The sequence below is a fragment of the Pantherophis guttatus genome, chromosome 1, assembly GCF_059756535.1.
Source record: "Pantherophis guttatus breed Tessera chromosome 1, ASM5975653v1, whole genome shotgun sequence".
Taxonomy (NCBI): Eukaryota; Metazoa; Chordata; class Lepidosauria; order Squamata; family Colubridae; genus Pantherophis; species Pantherophis guttatus.
The window spans coordinates 234,890,700-234,912,434 of NC_142063.1; the positions used below are offsets into that span (position 1 = coordinate 234,890,700).

A 21,735-nucleotide genomic window follows, 5' to 3' on the forward strand; every position below is an offset into this window, starting at 1 on the left:
AATAAATTAACCCTTGGTATTCTGTACATATACTATTTACATAATGGAGAATAAGGCATTTACTTGTGACAAATCCCCCTCTAAATGCCGATTTGACATATAACAATAATTACATTCAGATTCAGAACAATATAAAACTTGTAATTTGGAAGTTAAGTATTTGTGTTGTTTAGAAGGTAAAGGTTTTGTTAAAATGTCAGCTATTTGCTCTGATGTTTCGCAATGAATAGCTTTAATGAATCCGTCCTGTGATAATTGTCTCACATGTTTGAATTTTATATCTATATGTCTGGATCTTTGACCAATAGCATCAGATCTAGATATTTCAATGGCAGCTTTGTTATCTTCGTGTATGATATATGGCAATGAAGGTTTTTTCCAAATATTTGACAGTAAGTCATTGAACCATACGAGATTATTTGAAGCTTTAGACAGACAAACATATTCTGCCTCAGTGGTTGATGTGGCTACCAAATCTTGCTTACCAGTGTACCAGTAAACTGGACAATCGCTAAGGAAAAATATATAGCCAGATGTGCTTTTTCTGCAGGTGACATCACCAGCCCAGTCCGCATCGGCATAACATGTGAGAATGGGTTCTTTTACATTATTAGGTTCTAATAATAAACAAAAATCTAAACTATTCTTTAAATATCTCAATATCCTCTTGACAGCTTCCCAATGATATAATAATGGTTTGCTGACATGCCTGGATAATAAGTTGAGAGGCAAGGCAATATCAGGTCTAGTCCAGTTGGAAATATAGAGGAGGGAACCGATAACAGATCTATAAAGTGTGTTATCTTTAAACTCTGGGGATGATCCATCAGTGTTTCTTAAAAAATCAGTTTGCATGGGAGTATCACATGGTTTGGCATTGTTTAAGTTGCATTTATTCAAAAGCTCTATAATTTTATCTCTGAGAAAGTTTGAATCCCTTTTTTGTTTTGCTAATTTGAACTCCAAGATACTTATTTACCTTTCCTAATGACTTTAAAGAAAAGTGTTCATTTAGTTTTGTTACAAAAGTTTCTCTTTTTCTTATATCTTTGCCTATATACAAAATATCATCCACATAAATTAACACAAATTCTAAAGAATCACCTTCCTTTTTTACAAAGAAACAATTGTCAGCAGAAGTGGCATTAAAATTCATAGTTTTGAGTACTTTGACTAAACATTCATACCATCGCTTGCCAGATTGTTTCAATCCGTATAGACTTTTGTTTAGCAACCATATTTCATTCTTGTTTGTATATTGACTATGAGGAGCTCTTACATATATATCTTTATCTAACTTTGCATGTAAATATGCAGTCTGTATATCATATTGGAATACCTCGAGATTAAGTGCTGATGCTATGACTAGAGCTGTTTTAACACTCTCAGTTCTTACTGTGGGAGAGTATGTGTCTGTATAATCCTCAGGATATTTTTGAGCATAACCTTGTGCGACTAGCCTAGCCTTATATAAAGTATTGCCTCCTTCTAAGTTTTTGACTTTATATATCCATCTGGTGCCAATAATGGTCTTATCCTTTGGTGCATGTGTGGGTGTGAATACATTCAATTCTCGTAAACTATTCATCTCCTTAGTCATTGCAGATTCCCACTTTTCTCTTTCTTCGGGGGGAAGTCTCAATACTTCCTCGTATGTGTTTGGTGTTACTATTTCCCCATCCATACACATCACATAATCTTTGTATTTGTTTGGTACCTGATTTCTGTTACTTCTGATCGTTCTTACAGGTATACTATCATTGTCATGTAAATATCTCGCTTCTTTTTTTGTTACTGAATCAGTTTTTATTTTATGTTGACTGTTTGTCCATGTTCTAATTTTGTTTTTGTGTGTGCTGTGATTGTTTTCTTCTCCAATATCCTTATCTTGATGTTTGGTGTCTGAATTGATGTTTGGGAATATTTCATTAAGATGTATTTTGGACCAATTGGCCTGTTCATGAAATACTGCTGTCCTTGAAATTATAAATTTGTTATTGTTATCGATAAACCTGTACCCTTTTGTACCTGTCTCGTATCCCATGAACTTAAGTCTTCTGGATACGTTTTCACCTTTACGTCTTAATTGCTTAGGTATATGTACGTCTGCAGTGACTCCAAATATGTGCATATGAGCTATCTTTGGTTTCCTACCATACATTACTTCATATGGTGTCTTGTTTACAATGCTGGACCAAGTCCTATTTTGGGTGTAATTGGAGTATTGTAAAGCTTCTGACCAGAATTGTTTACCTAAGCCAGCATCTTCTAATGTGGATCTAATCATGGTTTGTAGTGTCGAGTTCTTTCTCTCTGCCACTCCGTTCTGAAATGCAGAGAAAGGGCTAGATGTGTAATGCAACATCCCTTTGTCTTTTAGCCATCGGGAGAATTCCTTTGACATGAACTCACATCCTCTATCTGTCATAATTTGTTTTATTCTAATGTTGTGTTGTGTCTCTATGCGTTTGTAAAATTCTTTAAATTTCTGAAAGGTTTCATCCTTGTGTTTTAATGTGTAGACAAACCCATAACGACTATAGTCATCCACAATGGTTAGAAAATAGCATTTTCTATATGTGATTGATGGTGTCAATGGACCAACCAGATCCATGTGTACTAATTCAAAAATTTGTTTGGTTGATCTGGTTGATTTTCTTGGTCTGGGACTAGTTTTGAGTTTTGTGGATTTACACACTGAGCATTCTAAATAGTTTTTACAATTTTTTATTTTAACACCTTCAGCATGTTCAATCATTTTCTGTACTACAGGAAAACTGGCATGTCCTAATTTCCTATGTAAGACATGAGCACACTCATCATGAATTGGTTTACCTATTTTAGGTTTTTTATCATTGGATGTGTTTTTGTTACTATGAATTACCTCATGTTCCTCATTATCACTATTACTATTCTCTTCATTATCTATGTCATTGTTATCTTCCACGTTGGAATCAATGTTGTGTAAGCATCTTTCTTTTGTTATTAAGTAGGGCAAGCCTCCTTTGATAATCACAGTACCTACGTTTGTCTCATTTTTCTTTAATGTTGCATTTCCTTTTGAGAAGACAATGTTTATGCCAGAGTCTCTGCTTAGTTTTATTGCACTAAGTATGTTATGAGGTATTTCAGGTATTAACAATACCCCCTCTATTTTTCCTAGACCAGGTAAGGTTATATTTCCTCTACCTATGACTTGAACCTTTTCTTGATTAGCTACTTTAATTACAAATTTATCTTCTATAAATGAAGATAGTATATTTTTATTATGTGTAGTGTGATTTGTTGCTCCAGAATCGATGAGCCAATCGTTGTCCTCTGATCTATGCATGTTAGTGTTATTGTGTTTGTTCAGCCCATTCAGTGAACCAGACTTTCTATCCTTTGAATTATCTCTGCCCCCTCTATGTTCCCTATAGATGGGTGGACTCCTATATCTATGTCTATCAACGGATGACTGTCTGTTGTGATATCTATCTCTGTGATCTGTCCTTTGCTTCTCTCTGAGGAATTTAGGACAATCTCTCCTATTATGTTCCTTGTGGTTGTTATAACGACTTATCCTCGAATTATCTTCAGCTATCAATCTATTAGATAGGTTTTCTATGGATAAATATCCCAAATTGATTGTATCTAAATGAGATATGTAGTTATCCCAAGATGGGTCTAATGAATTAATGATAACACTCTTCATTGTTTGGTCTGAAATTATCTCTCCTCTTAATTGTAATTCTGCTCTGACTTTGTTTAAAGATATTAAATGTTCACTTATGGTAACCCCTGATTTTAACCTGGCTGAGAAGAAATCCTTAGACATCCTTGTTGTGGTGGCTACACTCTCACTGTGAAACAATTTAAACATGCATTGAACAATTTCTGATACAGTTAGATTTGACTTAATACTATGGTACATGGCAGGAGATATACTAGAGATTAGTAAGAAAAATGCTCTATGATGTAGGCAGTCCAATCTTAAAGTCCAAGGTCTTTTTGGGGGGTTAGTAATAAAAAATAATAAATTTTCCTTTAGAAAGACAACCTGGAGCTGTTGGCACCACTCTTGTAAATTAACACCATCTATTCTCAGTTTTGGGAAATCATTGGGTAAATTCCCAATATTGTTAGTTCCATTACTTACAACTGGAGGAAGTCCGTGATCTTCTAAATGCTGGTAACCGCAGAACGGCATGGGGATGCTAGTGACGACTTTGAATGGCACTCTCTGTCTCTCGTGGCTTCCGAAGCTGTCTGCGTAGTCTTGCACATGCGCATTGTCCATTTCGCCCCTGAAGTCGTAGTGAGAGGTTCTCGCCGCTGCAGCTCCCTCGCATCGCTCTTCCTCGGATGACTCGGTCTCTGGTTCGATCTTGGGAGTCCTGGTGGCAATGGGCGCTCTTTTTCTTTTATTGAGAACGCTGGTCTCTGGGGTCGTCTGCGGTGTGGGTTGGTATCTGCAGGGTTCTCTAGGTTCGGGCGCCGGTGCTTTTGCCGTTTTAATAGAAGCGGGTGAATTCTGAGAAGATTGTTTGCTTGTTGATTTTTTCTTTATTTTTTGACTGCAGTCCTTCGTGATTTTTAGTTTTGGTCCAAATGTTGTAAAGAGTGTTTTTATTGCTGATTTTACTTGTATTTCTATTGAGGTTTCTTCGATTTCTGTGTCTGATTCTTCTGAGGTATAAAGTCTTTCTTTTTCATTTTTCGCATCGAGTAAGGCCCTTCGCGCCAGATATTTTGAATCCTGCTTTCTGATTGGCTCTGCTTCGCTCATCTTGGAGGTCTGTTGAAACCAAGATGGCTGCCATTCAAAATTTTGCGCGGGACTGTTGTCTCTCTCTTTCGTTGCATTTTTATCTGCATGCAAATCACTTACGATTTTTGAATCTTTAGATTCATCTGCGAGGATATCTTTCTTTTTCGTCGTTCCTTTATTCTTTATGGCATTTTTGAATTTTGCGTTGAGTTTTAGTAGTTTCAGTACCTCTGATCCGAGAGGGCTGCTTTTCATCTCGTTTTCCTTATGTTCGTCAATTCTATCTATTATTTCTTCGTTGTTTGAAATGCAGTCTTCAGATTCTCTCTCAGACATTGTTGAATTTTTTTATTGAGTCAATTAACCATCCTCTGCTACCAGATTGTTGCAATATTTTCAGGATCAGACTCAATAAATGAACTAAGAATTATATATTCAAGTAAAGCTCTGTTTATTTACAGAAGGCATTCTATATTCACTGAATAATCACAGATAGAAGCACAGGGGGAAGGCATACAGCTCCTTATATATACAAGGGGTGGAGCTAGATATGGGAGTGGTTAAATATATATACATTAGGCAGTGAAAAATAAATTAACCCTTGGTATTCTGTACATATACTATTTACATAATGGAGAATAAGGCATTTACTTGTGACAGTTTCTATTTATTATAAGAGGAACCCTAAAGAAAGTGATGAGAAGCTTAAATTATAATTTGTATCTCTTGTTTAGAAGATTTGGGGGGTGGGGCGCGAAATAATGACTGATCTTCAGTTTTGGTCGCCACGATGTAAAAAAGATGTTGAGACTCTAGAAGGAGTGCAGAGAAGAGCAACAAAGATGATTAGGGCACTGGAGGCTAAAACATATGAAGAACGGTTGCAGCAACTGGGTATGTCTAGTTTAATGAAAAGAAGGACTAGGGGAGACATGATAGCAGTGTTCCGAAATTTCAGGGGCTGCCACAAAGAAGAGGAATCAAACTATTCTCCAAAGCATCTAAGGGCAGGACAAGAAGCAATGGATGGAAACTAACCAAGGAGAGAAGCAACTTAGAACTAAGGAGAAATTTCCTGACAGTTAGAACAATTAATCAGTGGAACAACTTGCCTCCAGAAGTTGTGAATGCTCCAACACTGGAAGTTTTTAAGATGTTGGATAACCATTTGTCTGAAGTGGTGTAAGGTTTCCTGCCTAATCAGGGGTTGGACTAGAAGGCCTCCAAGGTCCCTTCCAACTCTGTTATTCTATTCTATTCTATTCTATTCTATTCTATTCTATTCTATTCTATTCTATTCTATTCTATTCTATTCTATTCTATTCTATTCTATTCTATTCTATTCTATTCTGAAATAATGTTCATGGAGCTCATATTTTTGCAAAAGCAAAAACTCAGCTCCTGTCAAATCATACAAGTTGAACAGGAGTGCTAGTTTGTTCCACTGGACTTTTGTGGCTCTGCACAAGGAAACCACAGAATAGGTAAGATGAATTTTCAGCATGTTGAAATGTTTCTCCTAAACTAGTCAGACTTTCCCAATGTTATGACTGCATGTTGCAATGTAGCAAGCAATGTTCTGAAGTTTTCAGAGCAAGTCATCTGGCTGAATGTTTAGCAAAAGAGGGGAAGGGCAGGACTGAATCTGTTTTTCAAAGTAGCCAGTCAAGAGAAAAGAAGGGAATATAGCTACAGTGAATTAAATATCAGTGAAATTTTCAATTTTTGCTGGGTTAAAACAGACAGTACCAGCCTTTTGGAAGGGTTAGAAACTGCACTCAAAAGTTTTCATTGGCCACCTCTCTCAGATTATCCATTCCTTTATTAAGGCCATAAAATCTGTATTAGTCACACAATTATTTGGTTATTTGTGTTACTAAAAACTGTAAGCTTCCCTTACACTTTTAGCTTTTGGTAAGCTGGACTTTCTATAGAAGAATAATTGCCGACTATCACTGAGAGAGGTATTACTGCAATGCTTCTGACTAAAACAGAACTGGGACTCCCTTCACAATTCTATTATTCTAATTTTGATAGAAATAAAAATTGCTTTCAAAGTGGTAGAAAGGGCCAAACAAGAAACCACCAACCAAGGGAAGAGTGGAATTGAAATGTACACTACAGATGCTAATGTCCACTAAAAATATGAAAAAGTAATAGACGTTTGTAGAAAGAAGCCAAATTCCTGTTCATTGGTAGATGTCCTCCATATAAATTCCAACTATGGTTTGTGTTTCATAGATTTTTTTTTTTAAATTTGATTTATATGCTGCCCTTCTCTGGAGACTCAGGGTGGCTTACAATGCACTAAGCAATAGCCTTCATTCTTTTGTATATTTATACAAAGTCAGCTTATTGCCCCCACAACTGGGTCCTCAATTTACCTACCTTAGAAAGGATGGAAGGCTGAGTCAACCTTGAGCCTTGGCGAGATTCGAACCTGCAGTAATTGCAGGTATCTGGTCTTAATAACCAGTTTAATAACAGGGTGCCTTAGACCACTGTACTACCAAGGCTCTCTTGCTTTTAAAATAGGTTTGATATTTTCTCTTTTTTCCTGGGCTCTGGACATGTAGAAGATTGAAAGAATTTGACTCATTAGCATGACTCTTCAGCACAGACAGTAGAAATACTATAGTTACAAAAAGGGAAATGATTCTGAATTTATAGCAACTGCATTTTCAGCCAAAGGAAAAATAGATTTAAAAAGTATAAACATAGAAATAATTTCTGTGTCAATTTAGTTAAAACTAATCCTTGAGTTTGTGACTTTTGAGATTGTCAATACTATAGTTAGAAAAAGGAAGATGACCCTGAATATCAAATAATTGCATTTTCCACTAAAGGAAAAATAGATTTTATATTTCTAAGAATAAAATTATTTCTGTGCTAAATTAGCAAAAATCTTAATCCTTAAGATTGTCATGCACACCCCAATAAATATGTACATACCGGTATAAGATCTATGCATATACAATTATGTAGAAAATGCTAAAAGGCATTCTTTTAAAAGTTAGGACTACCTAATTGAATTGACTGGCAAATAAGAATAGAATAGAATAGAATAGAATAGAATAGAATAGAATAGAATAGAATAGAATAGAATAGAATAGAATAGAATAGAATAGAATAGAATAGAATAGAATAGAATAGAATAACAGAGTTGGAAGGGACCTTGGAGGTCTTCTAGTCCAATCCCCTGATCAGGCAGGAAACCCTACACCACTTCAGGCAAAGGGTTATCCAAACATCTTCTTAAAAACTTCCAGTGTTGGAGCATTCACAACTTCTGGAGGCAAGTTGTTCCACTGATTAATTGTTCTAACTCTCAGAAATTTCTCCTTAGTTCTAAGTTGCTTCTCTCCTTGATTAGTTTCCATCCATTGCTTCTTATCCTGCCCTCAGATGCTTTGGAAAATAGCTTGACTCCTCTTCTTTGTGGCAACCCCTGAGATATCGGAACACTGCTATCATATCTCCCCTAGTCCTTCTTTTCATTAAACTAAACATACCCAGTTCCTGCAACCGTTCTTCATATGTTTTAGCCTCCAGTGCCCTAATCATTTTTGTTGCTCTTCTCTACACTCTTTCTAGAGTCTCAACATCTTTTTTACATTGTGGCGACCAAAACTGAATGCAGTATTCCAAGTGTGGCCTTACCAAATCATTATAAAGTGGTATTAACACTTCATGTGATCTTGATTCTATCACTCTGTTTATGTGGCCCAGAACTGTGTTGGCTTTTTTGGCAGCTGCTGCACACTGCTGGCTCATATCTAAATGGTTGTCCACCAGGATTCCAAGATACCTCTCACAGTTATTACTATTGAGCAAGGTACCACATATACGGTACCTGTGCATTTTGTTTTTCTTGCCTAAATGTAGAACCTTAGTTTTTTCACTGTTGAATTTCATGTTGTTAGATAGCGCCCAATGTTCAACTCTGTCAAGATCCTCTGTATCTTGAACCTATCTTCTGGAGTGTTGGCCATTCCTGCCAGCTTGGTATCATTTGCAAATTTGATGAGTTCCCCATCTATCCCCTCGTCCAAGTCATTGATGAAGATGTTGAAGAGCACTGGGCCTAAAACAGAGCCTTAGGGTTCTCCACTGCATATTTCCCTCCATGTAGATGCAGTTCCATTGAGGACTACATGTTGAGTGCGGTTGATCAGCCAGTTACAAATCCATCTGGTGGTGATGCTGTCTAACCCACATTTTTCTACTTTATCTAGTAGTAGGTTATAGTCTACTTTATCAAATGCTTTACTGAAGTAAATTATATGGACGGCATTCCCTGTCTCACCGGGAGTTGGGAAATGGGCCGTTTCAGGCCTCCGGAGGGCCTCCGAGGGAATGGGAAAGGCTGTTTTCGCCCTTCCCAGATGCATAGAGAGGATGTGGAGCCAGGTGAGAAAGAAAAATGGGCCTTCCCCAGCCCCCCAGGCCCTCTGGAGGCAGGAAACAGCCTGTTTCCCTACTTCTGGTGGGCCCAGAAGGCCCGAAAATCAGCTGGGCGGCATGCGCATGCGCACCAAAGCTGAGCTGGCATGCTCACTGATATGGCTATGTGTGCCACCTGTGGTATGGGTATAGGGTTTCTTGCTGGAGCAGAGGGTTGAACCAGAAGACCTCCAATACCCTTTCCAACTCTGTTATTCTGCAATAATGCATGTACTATATCTCCCTTCTTCTGAAAGAAACAATGAAGCCAAACAGACCCTCCCAAATCTTCAGGCTAACCTTCAAAAGCATTACAGTGATTTGCCTCTCTATTCATTTATGCCACATATTCTATTCTTCTCAGCAGCAAATGTAGGATAATTAGGATATGTAGGATATACAGTATACTGATAATGGTTCTGAGGGGAGGCAATGGTGTTCTTAAGTGGTCAAAACATGCAAGATGGTGGTTGCAGCAGTGTGATTGAAGTTCCTTCTTTGGTAGATGCATTAGATTATGTAGCCATAACCATCATCTAGCCTATTTCAACATTGCCCCCACAGGTGCAATTGCTGGAGGGAAAAGCTCATATTCCCATCAAATAAAAACATTATATAATAGAAAATATATACATTAATGGCACACTTCTTTTCAAGGGAAGGAATCCATGTGGAGACAAAAAAATTGAGTTAAACTCAGGTTAATAACAAACGTCAATATGTACTAATATGTACTAATTCAGTACTAAGCCCCATTGAGTTAAATGAGGTTTAATTCCATTGGATTGCAGTTTCACAATAAACATGTCTTACAAATTCATCTTGCATTCTTTACTTTTTAAAGATGTACCAAAATGTAATATTTTGTTTCTCTTTCTTTCCCTCTTCCATGACTGAGATCTGCCTTCACTCCTACAATAGAACAAAAGAATGAAAGCTATTAATGTCGCCTATCAATTCCATAGAAAAAGAATCTGACTTAAGCTCCAAGTGTTTTGATTTATCTGAGCTGTGGTTAGGATTTTCCACTTTTTAGCCAGATGAGAAATATTATGCTAGGCAATTCTTCAATTAGTAAGAAAGATATTTCAGAACATGGCAGTGAATTAAGGAGGAAAGGGAGCAAATTAAAAAAAATCAGTTTAAGAAACAGCAGAGTTTGGAATTCTTGAATATCTTTTCATAATCTGTAAATAGTAAATTAAATTGAAGCTCTTAATCAGCTTTGTTGGTCCGAAGATAAATAAATCAGTTTCTCTAAGCATTAAGCAATATCTATGTGCTTCTTGAAGGTTCAAGTAACAGTACACTTCAAGTAGATTCTGGGGGGTACTTTGTAACGAGCACTCATAGTATTCCCCAGTTTCTGGCGTGTAAAATACTGATCTTATTTATCACAGTTTATGACACATCTGGTACATGGTTCAGGAAACAACTGCTTTACTTCACTTCTGTCATCACCTTCCAACAGATTTCTATCACATTCCAATTTGGACGAGAATCCTTGGACTTTGTTCCATAAGTTCTCCGTTAGCAGCTTTCCAGCACTGAGTGCTCTTGGTTCCTTCTCCTCCCAAGGCAATTAGTCACTTCAAGCTGACTGTTTCAGTTTAATGGCAGAGAACACATGAAGAGCTGCTCGCATTCATTAATGTCTCTTCAGAACATCCTTGGTTTGCTTATAGAATTGTCAAAGTAGCTGCAGACACCAGATCTGTCCGATTGTTGCACCCCAAGGCTTAACAGAAGAATGCGGCCCCTTCCTGCTGAAGCCTTGATCAACTGTTCTGAATGGAGTTGTTGACAGGAGGTCTTTTGTTGAGTAGCAAAATGGTTCATTTTGGGCATAAACAATGGCCAACATAACAGACTTCTTGAGGTTTGACTTGGCAAGTTCTGTGAATAGTGACACACAAATAAAGCCAAAGAAGCTTGAATTACACTGCAACCCGCAAAAAAAAGTTCAAATTAAAAGGCCATATTTACAGCCCCCCTGTGAATTGTGATTTTATTTAATTTAATCCCCTCTCATGACCAATTAGGTAGGCACCATTCCATATGCCCAGGCCAAGGGAGGAATAAAGAAGTATAAACCTAATTTTAAAAGAACACTATATCACTCCTCCAAAGACAGAAATCATTCTACCATCTGGTGCTGAAAATAAAATGGTTTTTGTAAAACTTCCTTTAAAAAGCCATTTCGTCCTGCTTGCACCTCAATTTTCTCCTTGTTTTTGCAACACAGTAAAGTTTTATAAATATGAACTATTTCACTGAGACATACTACAATAAACATTCCAATTTTGCTTCTGGAATTAAAATACTTTGCTTAAATCTAGTAACTCAAAAAATCAGGGGAGGTCCTGAAAATATTTTTTATGAATAATAAATATGAAATATATGGTGTCTACATATGTCAATGCTTTACGATATACAATGTTGGTCATCCTCTTTTAGTGCAAAAACCGGTCAATTTTCAGTCACTTCCACAGATTCACCTACTATAAAAGGAAATGAGTTTTAAACTCATAGAACCGTGCTCTCTCCCACTCTAGTAATATATTTGTTGTGAAAATGTTGGCAATGAAATCTGGGTTAGCTCTTTTTCTAATGGCAGATGTCTATTGGGAATATATGAAAAAAAGAACCCTTAATAAAACCCATATTGGATGTTAAAAAAGCTTCAATGATCAAAGTTCATCTCCATATATAAAGCAGGACAGCTGTTTTTGCTATTTGGCCATGCAGTTAGACTAGAGCAGGGGTCGGCAACCTTAAACACTCAAAGAGCCAGAAAGGTCCTAATTGGAAGCCCCCTGTTCAATTCTGGAGCCAACCGGAACTCCAGTTCCCCCACCATAGAGTCTCCTCCTACTGTGGTGTCCTTTTTCCTCTGCTGACCGGAAGTCAGGTTCCCCCACCATAGAGTCTCCTCCTAGCACGGCATCCTTTTTCCTCTACCTGTCCTAACCAAAAGCCCTATCAATTGTGGAGCCGACTGGCAACAGGGAGCCGCAGCAGAGAGATGAAAGAGCCACATGTGGCTCCAGAGCTGTGGGTTGCTGACCCCTGGACGAGAGCCTATTGTTTGAATCGTAGGTGCATTCGTCCACATCCTCCATTACATACTTTGTGCTAGCACTAAAGGCTCTGAAACCACTTGCTCCTGATAGCCCTCATTAAATAAGAAAACAAGAATCATCTATTTAAAAGTTAAGCCTGGGAATGAGGAATCTTGTTTCTGCTTCAACCAAATGACAAGCAAGGGAGATCTTTTCTTTAGGATGAGGAAGTGACAGCAAAGCTACCTGCTTGGGGTGGGAACTCTTCCACTCGTGGCAATAACTAAAAACAGAACACTGGACTGGGTAGTGGGAAAATAAAGATCCAGGCTAGGGGCTTTACAGTTCTATGTGACATACATACTTCTACTACACTGTCAGGCCCAAAACCAAGAATGACACATATGGATTCTTCCAAGTTGAGTTTTTTATTGGTTTCACACCTACAGACAAAATCTTACCAGACTGAGAAGTCTGATATTTACATCAATACACTCTGTAAACTATTAGGGAGAGGGCTGTCTTCATCCTCTTCTCTCACACATAACATCTGGATTGAGTTTTCTTTTACTTTTCTGGAATGCACCCCGTCCCTCCTGGGAATTCAGCTCCTCATTACATTCCATCACATACACCAGGGCTGTCAAACTCACGTTGTCACAGCGGCATCATGTGACGTATCGGCACTTCCCCCCCCTTCGCTAAACCGGGTGTGGGAGTGGCCAGCGCATGAAGCATTTGGCCCACGGACCGCGAGTTTGACAACCCTGACATCCACTATCTGTGCTGTTTAGTAGGGAAGAAAGAATACAGACTGATGATTACTCCTATCCCACATAAAAGCTTCTGATTTCAAATGTTTCACAACTGGATCACCCAGCTGCTATAAACACCTGCATGACACAGAATGTAGTATTTTATTAGAAGCAAAATGGCCAGTGTAAGTTCATCTGAATGACCTGTTCAGCAACATTAAAAGGAAAAGGAAATTGACAATGCTTTACAATAATCAACAATCTTAAAATGTTCAACAATCTTAAAACGAAAAGGAAATTGAGATTCTAAAGGTTTGAAGCTTAAAATAGGAACTTTTCAATTTGGTTTTGATTTATGCAGCACATTGGATTTTTTTTTTTTAAAGTGACACAATGATCAGATTCTTCACAAAAGTCAGATTAATATTTTGATCCTGATACCCATTTCAAAAAGGTTACTAGATTTGTTTAGAGGGATCCCTGTCTGAGACTCTAGGATAAAATCCAAATGAATTGTAAAACAATATCCTCAGTACAAACATACATATATATTCATGTCAGTTTTTGATAGACCAGACGGAGAAACATCAATGTTGGTGACAGGGCATTGATGAAAGTCCTCCACCCTGTTCAAGTTGGAGGCATAGTTTAAGGCGCTTCTGGGTTGAAAGGATTAGCCAATGACATCACCATTGCCCGGGGGACGCCCTTGGGGGCTCCTTTCATGTCCCTGTCAAGGAGCTGGAGCAAGTGACAGGAACTCATATCACCAAGCAGCAGCATTTGGGTCTTGAAAGTGGGCTTCCTAACCTCCAACCCAGCATTCTAACCATGCTATTGTGAGCTATTGTGCTCCTCACTGATGAAGGGACAAAGGATGTGTGCCTCAGTGTGCCCCTCTATGAAGGTTTGTGAATGCAAAGGTCTATGAAATGGAAGTGTTAGATATAAATGCCTCATCCCCTATTGTGTAAATAATGTATATAAGAGACATCAAGGGTTAACTGATTCTTTGACTTATAATATATTCATGACTCATCACTTGTACATATAGCTCCACCCATTGTGTATATAAAGAGCTGCTCACCACTGTCCCTTTGCTTCTATCTGCGAATATTCAGTGAATATAGAATGCCTTATGTAAATAAAAGAATTTATATTTAAACTATAAATTCTCAAATATTTTATTGAGTCTGATCCAGAAAATATTGCAACAATCTGGTAGCAGAGGATGGTTAGATTGACTCAATAAGGACTTGAACATGTCAAAAAGAAATAGACCCAACACCAGAGCATACAGCAAAGAGATGGAAGAAGATTCAGAAATAATAGATGAATCCACAAACGCAATTTCAAATGAACCTGAAGAATACACTACAGAAGATGAGGAAATAATAAATGAAGATGATGAACAAAACGAAGCAGAAAACAACGAACTCAGGTCAGAAATACTAAAGATCTTGAAGAGCCAAAAGAGTGATGAAAATCTCATCGCGAAACTCCAAGATGTAATAAGAAACAACGGAGCAGCGAAAGAGAAACACATCAACACCAAAAAAGCAAAAGATCCAAAAATAGTAAGTGATGAGCTTACAGACAAAAATACAGCGAAGAGGGAGAGCAGCGGTCCCGCACGAAATTTTGAATGGCGGCCATCTTTATTACAACTGACTCCCAAGATGAACGAAGCTGAGCCAATCAGGAAGCCAGATTCAAAATGTCTGGCGCGAAAAACCCTGCACGACATGAAAAATGAAAAAGAAAAATCGCACACCTCCGAAGAATCAGAGACAGAAAATGAAGAAGACTTAATAGATATACAAGTAAAATCTGCCATAAAAACGCTCTTTGCTACATTTGGACCAAAATTAAAAATATCTAGAGAGTCGCCGGAGAAGCAAGCAAGCGAACCAGCACATCGAAAACTGCCTGTCACCATCCCGAACTCGAGAACAGCAACGCCCGAGCCCAGAGAGCCTTGCCGATTCCACCCCACACCGAAAACAGAAGCAAGCGACATTATTCGGGAGAGAAGGAAGGAAACGGTCGCTGCCACCAGGACTCCAAAAACCGAGCCAGGGGCCGACTCATCTGAGGAAGAACCGAGCGATCAGGCGGCGACGGAGAGAACCTTCTACGACGAAGTCACAGACAGAATGAGAAGTGCGCATGCGCGAAGACACGAAGACAACCCGGGAAGATTTGAATTTCTGAGAGAACCACACAGACTCGTTGCTGACATCCCTACACCATTCTGCAACTTTATGCATTTGCAAGACCACGGACTGCCTCAGGTTGTGAGTAACGGTCAAAACAGTATAGGGAACTTGCCCAGTGACTTCCCAAAATTAAGGGTTGATGGTAATAACCTACAAGAATGGTATCAACAGCTTCAGGTTATTTTCATGAAAGAGAATTTGCTATTTTTTATTACTAATCCCCCAAGGAGACCTTGGGCTTTAAAAATAGATAATCTACACCATAGAGCCTTTTTTCTAATAATAGCCAGCATATCTCCTGCAATGTATTATAGCATCAAATCAAATCTAACTGTTTCAGAAATTATTCAATATATGTTTAATTTGTTTCACAGCAACAGTGTAGCCACCACAACAAGGATGTCTAAAGATTTCTTTTCATCTAGAGTAAAACCAGGGGTTTCTATAAGTGAGCATTTAATACATTTAAACAAAATAAGAGCTGAACTGCAATTAAGGGGGGAAGTAATCTCTGACCAAACAATGAAAAGTGTTATTATCAATTCACTTGATTCATCATGGGACAATTTTATGTCACATTTAGACACCATTAACCTAGGATATTTATCAATAGAAAATCTATCCAACAAATTGATAACTGAGGATAACTCAAGAAAAAGTCGCTCTAACAATCACACAGAGCATATACCTTTTAGGAAAGTAGCTTTCCAAGAAAAATATAATGAATCATATAGATGCCATAATTGTGGATCCAGAGAACACAATAGAAGAGATTGCCCCAGATTTTCAAGAGAAAGGCGCAGACCAGAATACACGAACAGACATAATTATAGACAACCTTCTATAGATAGACACAGATATAGAAGTCCACCAAACCACAAAGACAATAGAGGGGGCAGGGAAAATTCGAGAGATAGAAAATCTGGTTCACTGAATGGACTAAATAAACATGACAATACAAAACCACAGCAAGGTGAAAATAATAATTGGCTTATAGATTCTGGAGCCACAAATCATACCACTAATAATAAAAACATATTGTCTTCTTTCACAGAAGATAAGTTTGTAATAAAAGTAGCTAACCAAGAAAAGGTTCAAGTATTGGGCAAAGGAAATGTAACTTTGCCTGGTTTAGGAAAAATAGAGGGGGTATTGTTAATACCCGAAATACCTCATAACATATTAAGTGCTTTAAAGTTATGTAGGGACTCTAATATTAATATTATTTTCTCAAAGGGAGAAGCAATTCTAGAGAAAAATAAGTGCAACATAGGTACTGTAATGATTAAAGGAGGACTACCTTACCTTATAACAAAAGAAGAATGGTTACATAATATTGATTCAAATGTTGAAGAATGTATAGAAACAGATGATGAAAATATCAGCAATAGTGACAATGATGATTGTAAAATAACTCATGATCATACTGATACACATAATTTGAAAAAACCAAAGATAGGAAAACCTATTCATGATGAGTGTGCTCATGTCTTACACAGAAAGTTAGGACATGCCAGCTTCCCTGTAGTACAAAAAATGACTGAACACGCAGAAGGTGTCAAAATAAAAAATTGTGAAAACTATTTGGAATGCTCAGTATGTAAATCTACAAAGCTGAAAACTAGTTCCAAACCAAAAAAATCTGCTAGAACAACTAACAAAATTATTGACTTAGTACACATGGACCTAGTAGGGCCACTTACTCCATCAATCACATATAAAAAACGTTATTTCCTAACGATAGTGGATGATTATAGTCGTTATGGTTTTGTTTACACATTAAAACATAAAGATGAGACTTTTCAAAAATTTAAGGAATTTTATAAACGCGTAGAGACACAACATAATGTTAGAATAAAACAAATTATGACAGATAGAGGATGTGAATTCATGTCTAAAGAATTCTCTCAATGGTTAAAGGATAGAGGAATGCTACATTACACTTCCAGTCCATTTTCCGCATTCCAGAACGGAATTGCAGAAAGAAAGAATTCCACATTACAAACCATGATTAGATGTACATTAGAGGATGCTGGCTTAAGCAAACATTTTTGGTCAGAAGCCCTACACTATTCAAATTATACACAAAACAGGACATGGTCCAGCATCATAAATAAGACACCATACGAAGTGATGTATAATAGAAAACCAAAATTGGCACATATGCATATTTTTGGGGTCACTGCAGACGTACACATACCTAAACAATTGAGAAGGAAGGGAGAAAATGTGTCCAGAAGACTTAAATTTATGGGATATGAAACTGGCACAAAAGGATATAGGTTCATTGATAGTAATAATAAGTTTATAGTTTCCAGATCAGCCGTGTTCCATGAACAGGCCAACTGGTCTAAATTACATCTTAATGAAATATTCCCAAACAAAAACCTAGAAACAAAATACCATAACGAAAGAATTGTAAATAAACAAAATACCAACAAACATGAGAACAAAACAAAGACATGGACAAATAGCCAACACAAAATAAAGATTGATACATTAACTAAAAAGGAAGCAAGATATATGCATGACAACAATAGCAAACCAGAAAGAATCATTAGAAACAACAGGAATAAGATGCCAAATAAATATAAAGATTACATAATGAATATGAATAGTGAACCAACAACTCCTAATACATACGAAGAAGTACTAAAACTTCCTCGTGAAGAAAAAGAAAAATGGGAACTTGCCATGAAAAAAGAAATGGAAAGTTTGCAAGGATTAAATGTGTTTACACCCACAACTGCACCTAAGGATAAAACTATTATTGGCACCAGGTGGATATATAAAATTAAAAATCTGGAAGGAGGCAATTCACTATACAAAGCTAGATTAGTTGCTCAAGGTTACGCACAAAAATATCCAGAGGATTATACAGACACTTATTCCCCTACTGTAAGGACAGAGAGTGTCAAAACAGCTTTAGTAGTAGCCTCAGCACTCAACCTTGATGTATTCCAATACGATATACAGACTGCGTACTTACACGCAAAATTAGACAAGGAAATATATGTAAGAGCCCCTCACAGTCAATACACTAATAGAAATGAAACTTGGTTGTTAAACAAAAGTTTATATGGATTAAAACAATCCGGTAAAAGATGGTATGATTGTTTAGTGAAGGTACTCAAAACTATGGATTTTAATGCTACTTCTGCTGATAACTGTTTCTTTATCAAAAAGAGTAATGATTGTATTGAATTTGTATTAATTTACGTAGATGACATCTTATATATTGGTAAACACAAAGAAAAAAGAGAAATGTTTGTAAAGAAGTTAAATGAACACTTCTCACTAAAATCATTGGGTAAAGTAAACAAATATCTTGGTGTACAGATTAGCAAAACAAAAAAGGGATTCCAACTTACACAAAAGGATAAGATCTTAGAACTTTTGAACAAATGTAAGTTGATAGATGCTAAACCATGCGATACTCCCATGCAAACTGACTTTCTCAGAAACACTAATGAATCATCTCCTGAATTTAAGGATAATACGTTTTATAGATCAACCATAGGTTCACTTCTTTATATATCCAATTGGACTAGGCCAGATATTGCCCTACCACTCAATTTATTATCCAGATATGTCAGTAAACCAACAATATATCACTGGGATGCTATCAAAAGAATTTTAAGGTATCTAAAGGGCACAATAGATTTTTGTCTTGTATTAGAACCAAATAGTAACAAAGAACCAAGACTTATATGTTATGCAGATGCTGATTGGGCAGGAGATACATCTTGCAGAAAAAGTACATCAGGCTACATTTTCTTTTTAAATAACTGTCCAATTTATTGGTATACCGGCAAACAAGAACTAGTAGCCACTTCAACGACGGAAGCAGAATATATTTGTTTATCCAAAGCTGCAAATAATCTTGTATGGTTTAATGACTTAATTTCAGAAATTTGGGAGAAACCTGCTTTACCTTTCATCATGAATGAGGACAACAAAGCAGCTATTGAAATCTCTAGATCTGATGCTATTGGACAAAGGTCCAGACACATAGATATAAAGTTTAAACATGTGAGACAACTGTCTCACGATGGATTTATAAAAGCTGTACACTGTGATACTTCAGAACAAATAGCTGATATATTAACAAAGCCTCTACCTTCTAAACAACATAAATATTTAACTTCCAAACTGCATGTATTGTACAGCTCTGAACCTGAATGTAATTGGTGTTGTATAACTAATCGGCATTTAGAGGGGGATTTGTTAGATATAAATGCCTCATCCCCTATTGTGTAAATAATGTATATAAGAGACATCAAGGGTTAACTGATTCTTTGACTTATAATATATTCATGACTCATCACTTGTACATATAGCTCCACCCATTGTGTATATAAAGAGCTGCTCACCACTGTCCCTTTGCTTCTATCTGCGAATATTCAGTGAATATAGAATGCCTTATGTAAATAAAAGAATTTATATTTAAACTATAAATTCTCAAATATTTTATTGAGTCTGATCCAGAAAATATTGCAACAGGAAGCAAAGTAGTGCTGTCTACACTGGAGTAGACAGAGGAGTGTCTACTCGACTGTCCTTCTCAGCCTTGCAAAGCAAGGCTAGACATTCAACAAAATGTGATATGAAACTGAATTAATGTCCTGCCTACATGTGAAATTACTGTTTCTAGGAAATTGGAATACTGATTAAGGGAACATTGTATATTAGTAGAAAGATTGCTATTTATTGATACTGCTCATTTTAGGTGAGTTTTAAGACTAAGTAGGGAAAGGTCACTGATAGTAGAGAAAATGTTTTATAATTAAGTTATTTATACAAGATAACACATTTACCTGCTAAACAGGAAAGTAATGATAAATTCTGAATGTCCCTTAGTCACATCTTTAATTATATTATTTATAAAGCACTTTGCAGGCTCAGCTTGGAGATTTTTATTTCATATATATAAGTCCAAAACAGGTTTATTAAGTCTAATAAAATGCAAACATTTTTACGCAAGATAGTGTCCCTTTTAAAAACAAAGATGCAGTATTCAGAAAAATCAAAATTAAAGCAAAGATTAGACAAGCAATCTTTGATCTCAATTTATTTTTGTCTTTTCAGATCACTGAATCAACCCTTCAGATGTTCCAGAATCATGGATGGGAAGACATATGTTTAATTAGTATTTTAATGGAACTCAAAATAATGTGTACTATCTGAACCAACATACAAACAATTAAATATGTATGTGATATATACACATGTACACAATCATATTTGTGTGTGTGTGTGTGTGTGTTCCAAATGTTGTGTTATGGTTCCCAATTTAAAATATAAATATACTATTACACAAATTAATGTACAAGAACACATACACTTATAAATAAGCTTATAAATCCCTACATTAAGCAAAAATCCATGTTGAAATGTGTACCTTGGGAAAACTATGATAGGAGATGCTTTTTTAATTATAAAATAAAAGTTGGGAAATTTTTCCAGGGGCACCCAGAATCCAGCACAATTACCTTGATTTAGAAAATACTACTGATCTTTTTGGTCATAAGAAATTTTGTAGACTTGTATGCCAATTGATAAAACTTTCTAACCAATGTGATCAAATTAGAAATTTGGTTACTAATGAAATTTGCAGTCATCATTATCATCGTGATCATCATCATCACCTTCTATCACTACTTAAAGCTGTTATAATGTTTCAGTTGTTTTTTTGGAATCTATTTTTCTATCAATTGAAATAAAATATTTATCTGGTTATCATTTAGGAATTTATATCCCTCCCCACTTCTTTCTTTCCTTTCTCTGCAGTAGGTTAAGGAGAGATAAATGTTGCTTCATCTCTGAGGGGAAAAAAATCATTTCTGTTAAAATGTTTTGATCTAAACAATTACTAAGACAACACAGAGACAAGCAAAAGCTCATGTGTAAGACGAAACCAGAAATGAACTGCCTGATGCTAAACATTGAAGGATAAGATTACCAGCAGCTACGTCATCAGTTGTGATTTTTATATGCCAAAAGCAAGATAGAAAGCATGCTTGTGAAAACCAGTTTTGGAAAAATATGATTGAGAGGAAGTCAGTACACCCTGTTCTAATCTCAGGGGAGTGATAGAATCATAAGTGTAAGGAGATGTTGAGTCAGACTCTGCTCTGTGTAGAAATCAAATTGAAGCATCTCAACAGATGGCTGAGCAACCTTTCCTTGAACATATAGCCAGAAAAGGAGCTTACTACTAGTAACTGCTTATATTCTTGAATCACTCTCAACCTATAGGAATTTGTTTTGGAAGATTCAGTCCTGCCTTCCTATAATTTAAGACCATTATTTCATTTCCTGCATAATGGGGCCACAGAGACAGGATCATAGTCTTCTTTTCGTAAAACCATTCCAATTTCTTGAAAAATGCCATTATATCTCCCTTCCATTTTCTATTCTCGGTGATAAACATATCCAATTCCCTTAGTCTCTCATTTGTCATGCCCCTGACATGGGAAGAGAAAAAGAAAATAACAATCTACCAG

At 36.7% G+C, this 21,735-nt stretch overlaps 1 long non-coding RNA gene across 2 annotated transcripts in view; it reads left to right on the forward strand.

The window, feature by feature from the left end:
* LOC148116807 (uncharacterized) overlaps window positions 1-20,450 on the forward strand; it is a 54,932-nt gene extending 34,482 nt beyond the window's left edge. For both annotated transcript variants that reach the window (XR_015731376.1, XR_015731375.1), the window contains one exon: window positions 20,318-20,450. This is a non-coding gene — a long non-coding RNA (uncharacterized LOC148116807). The remainder of the gene's footprint in view (window positions 1-20,317) is intronic.
* Window positions 20,451-21,735: the final 1,285 nt, after the last annotated feature.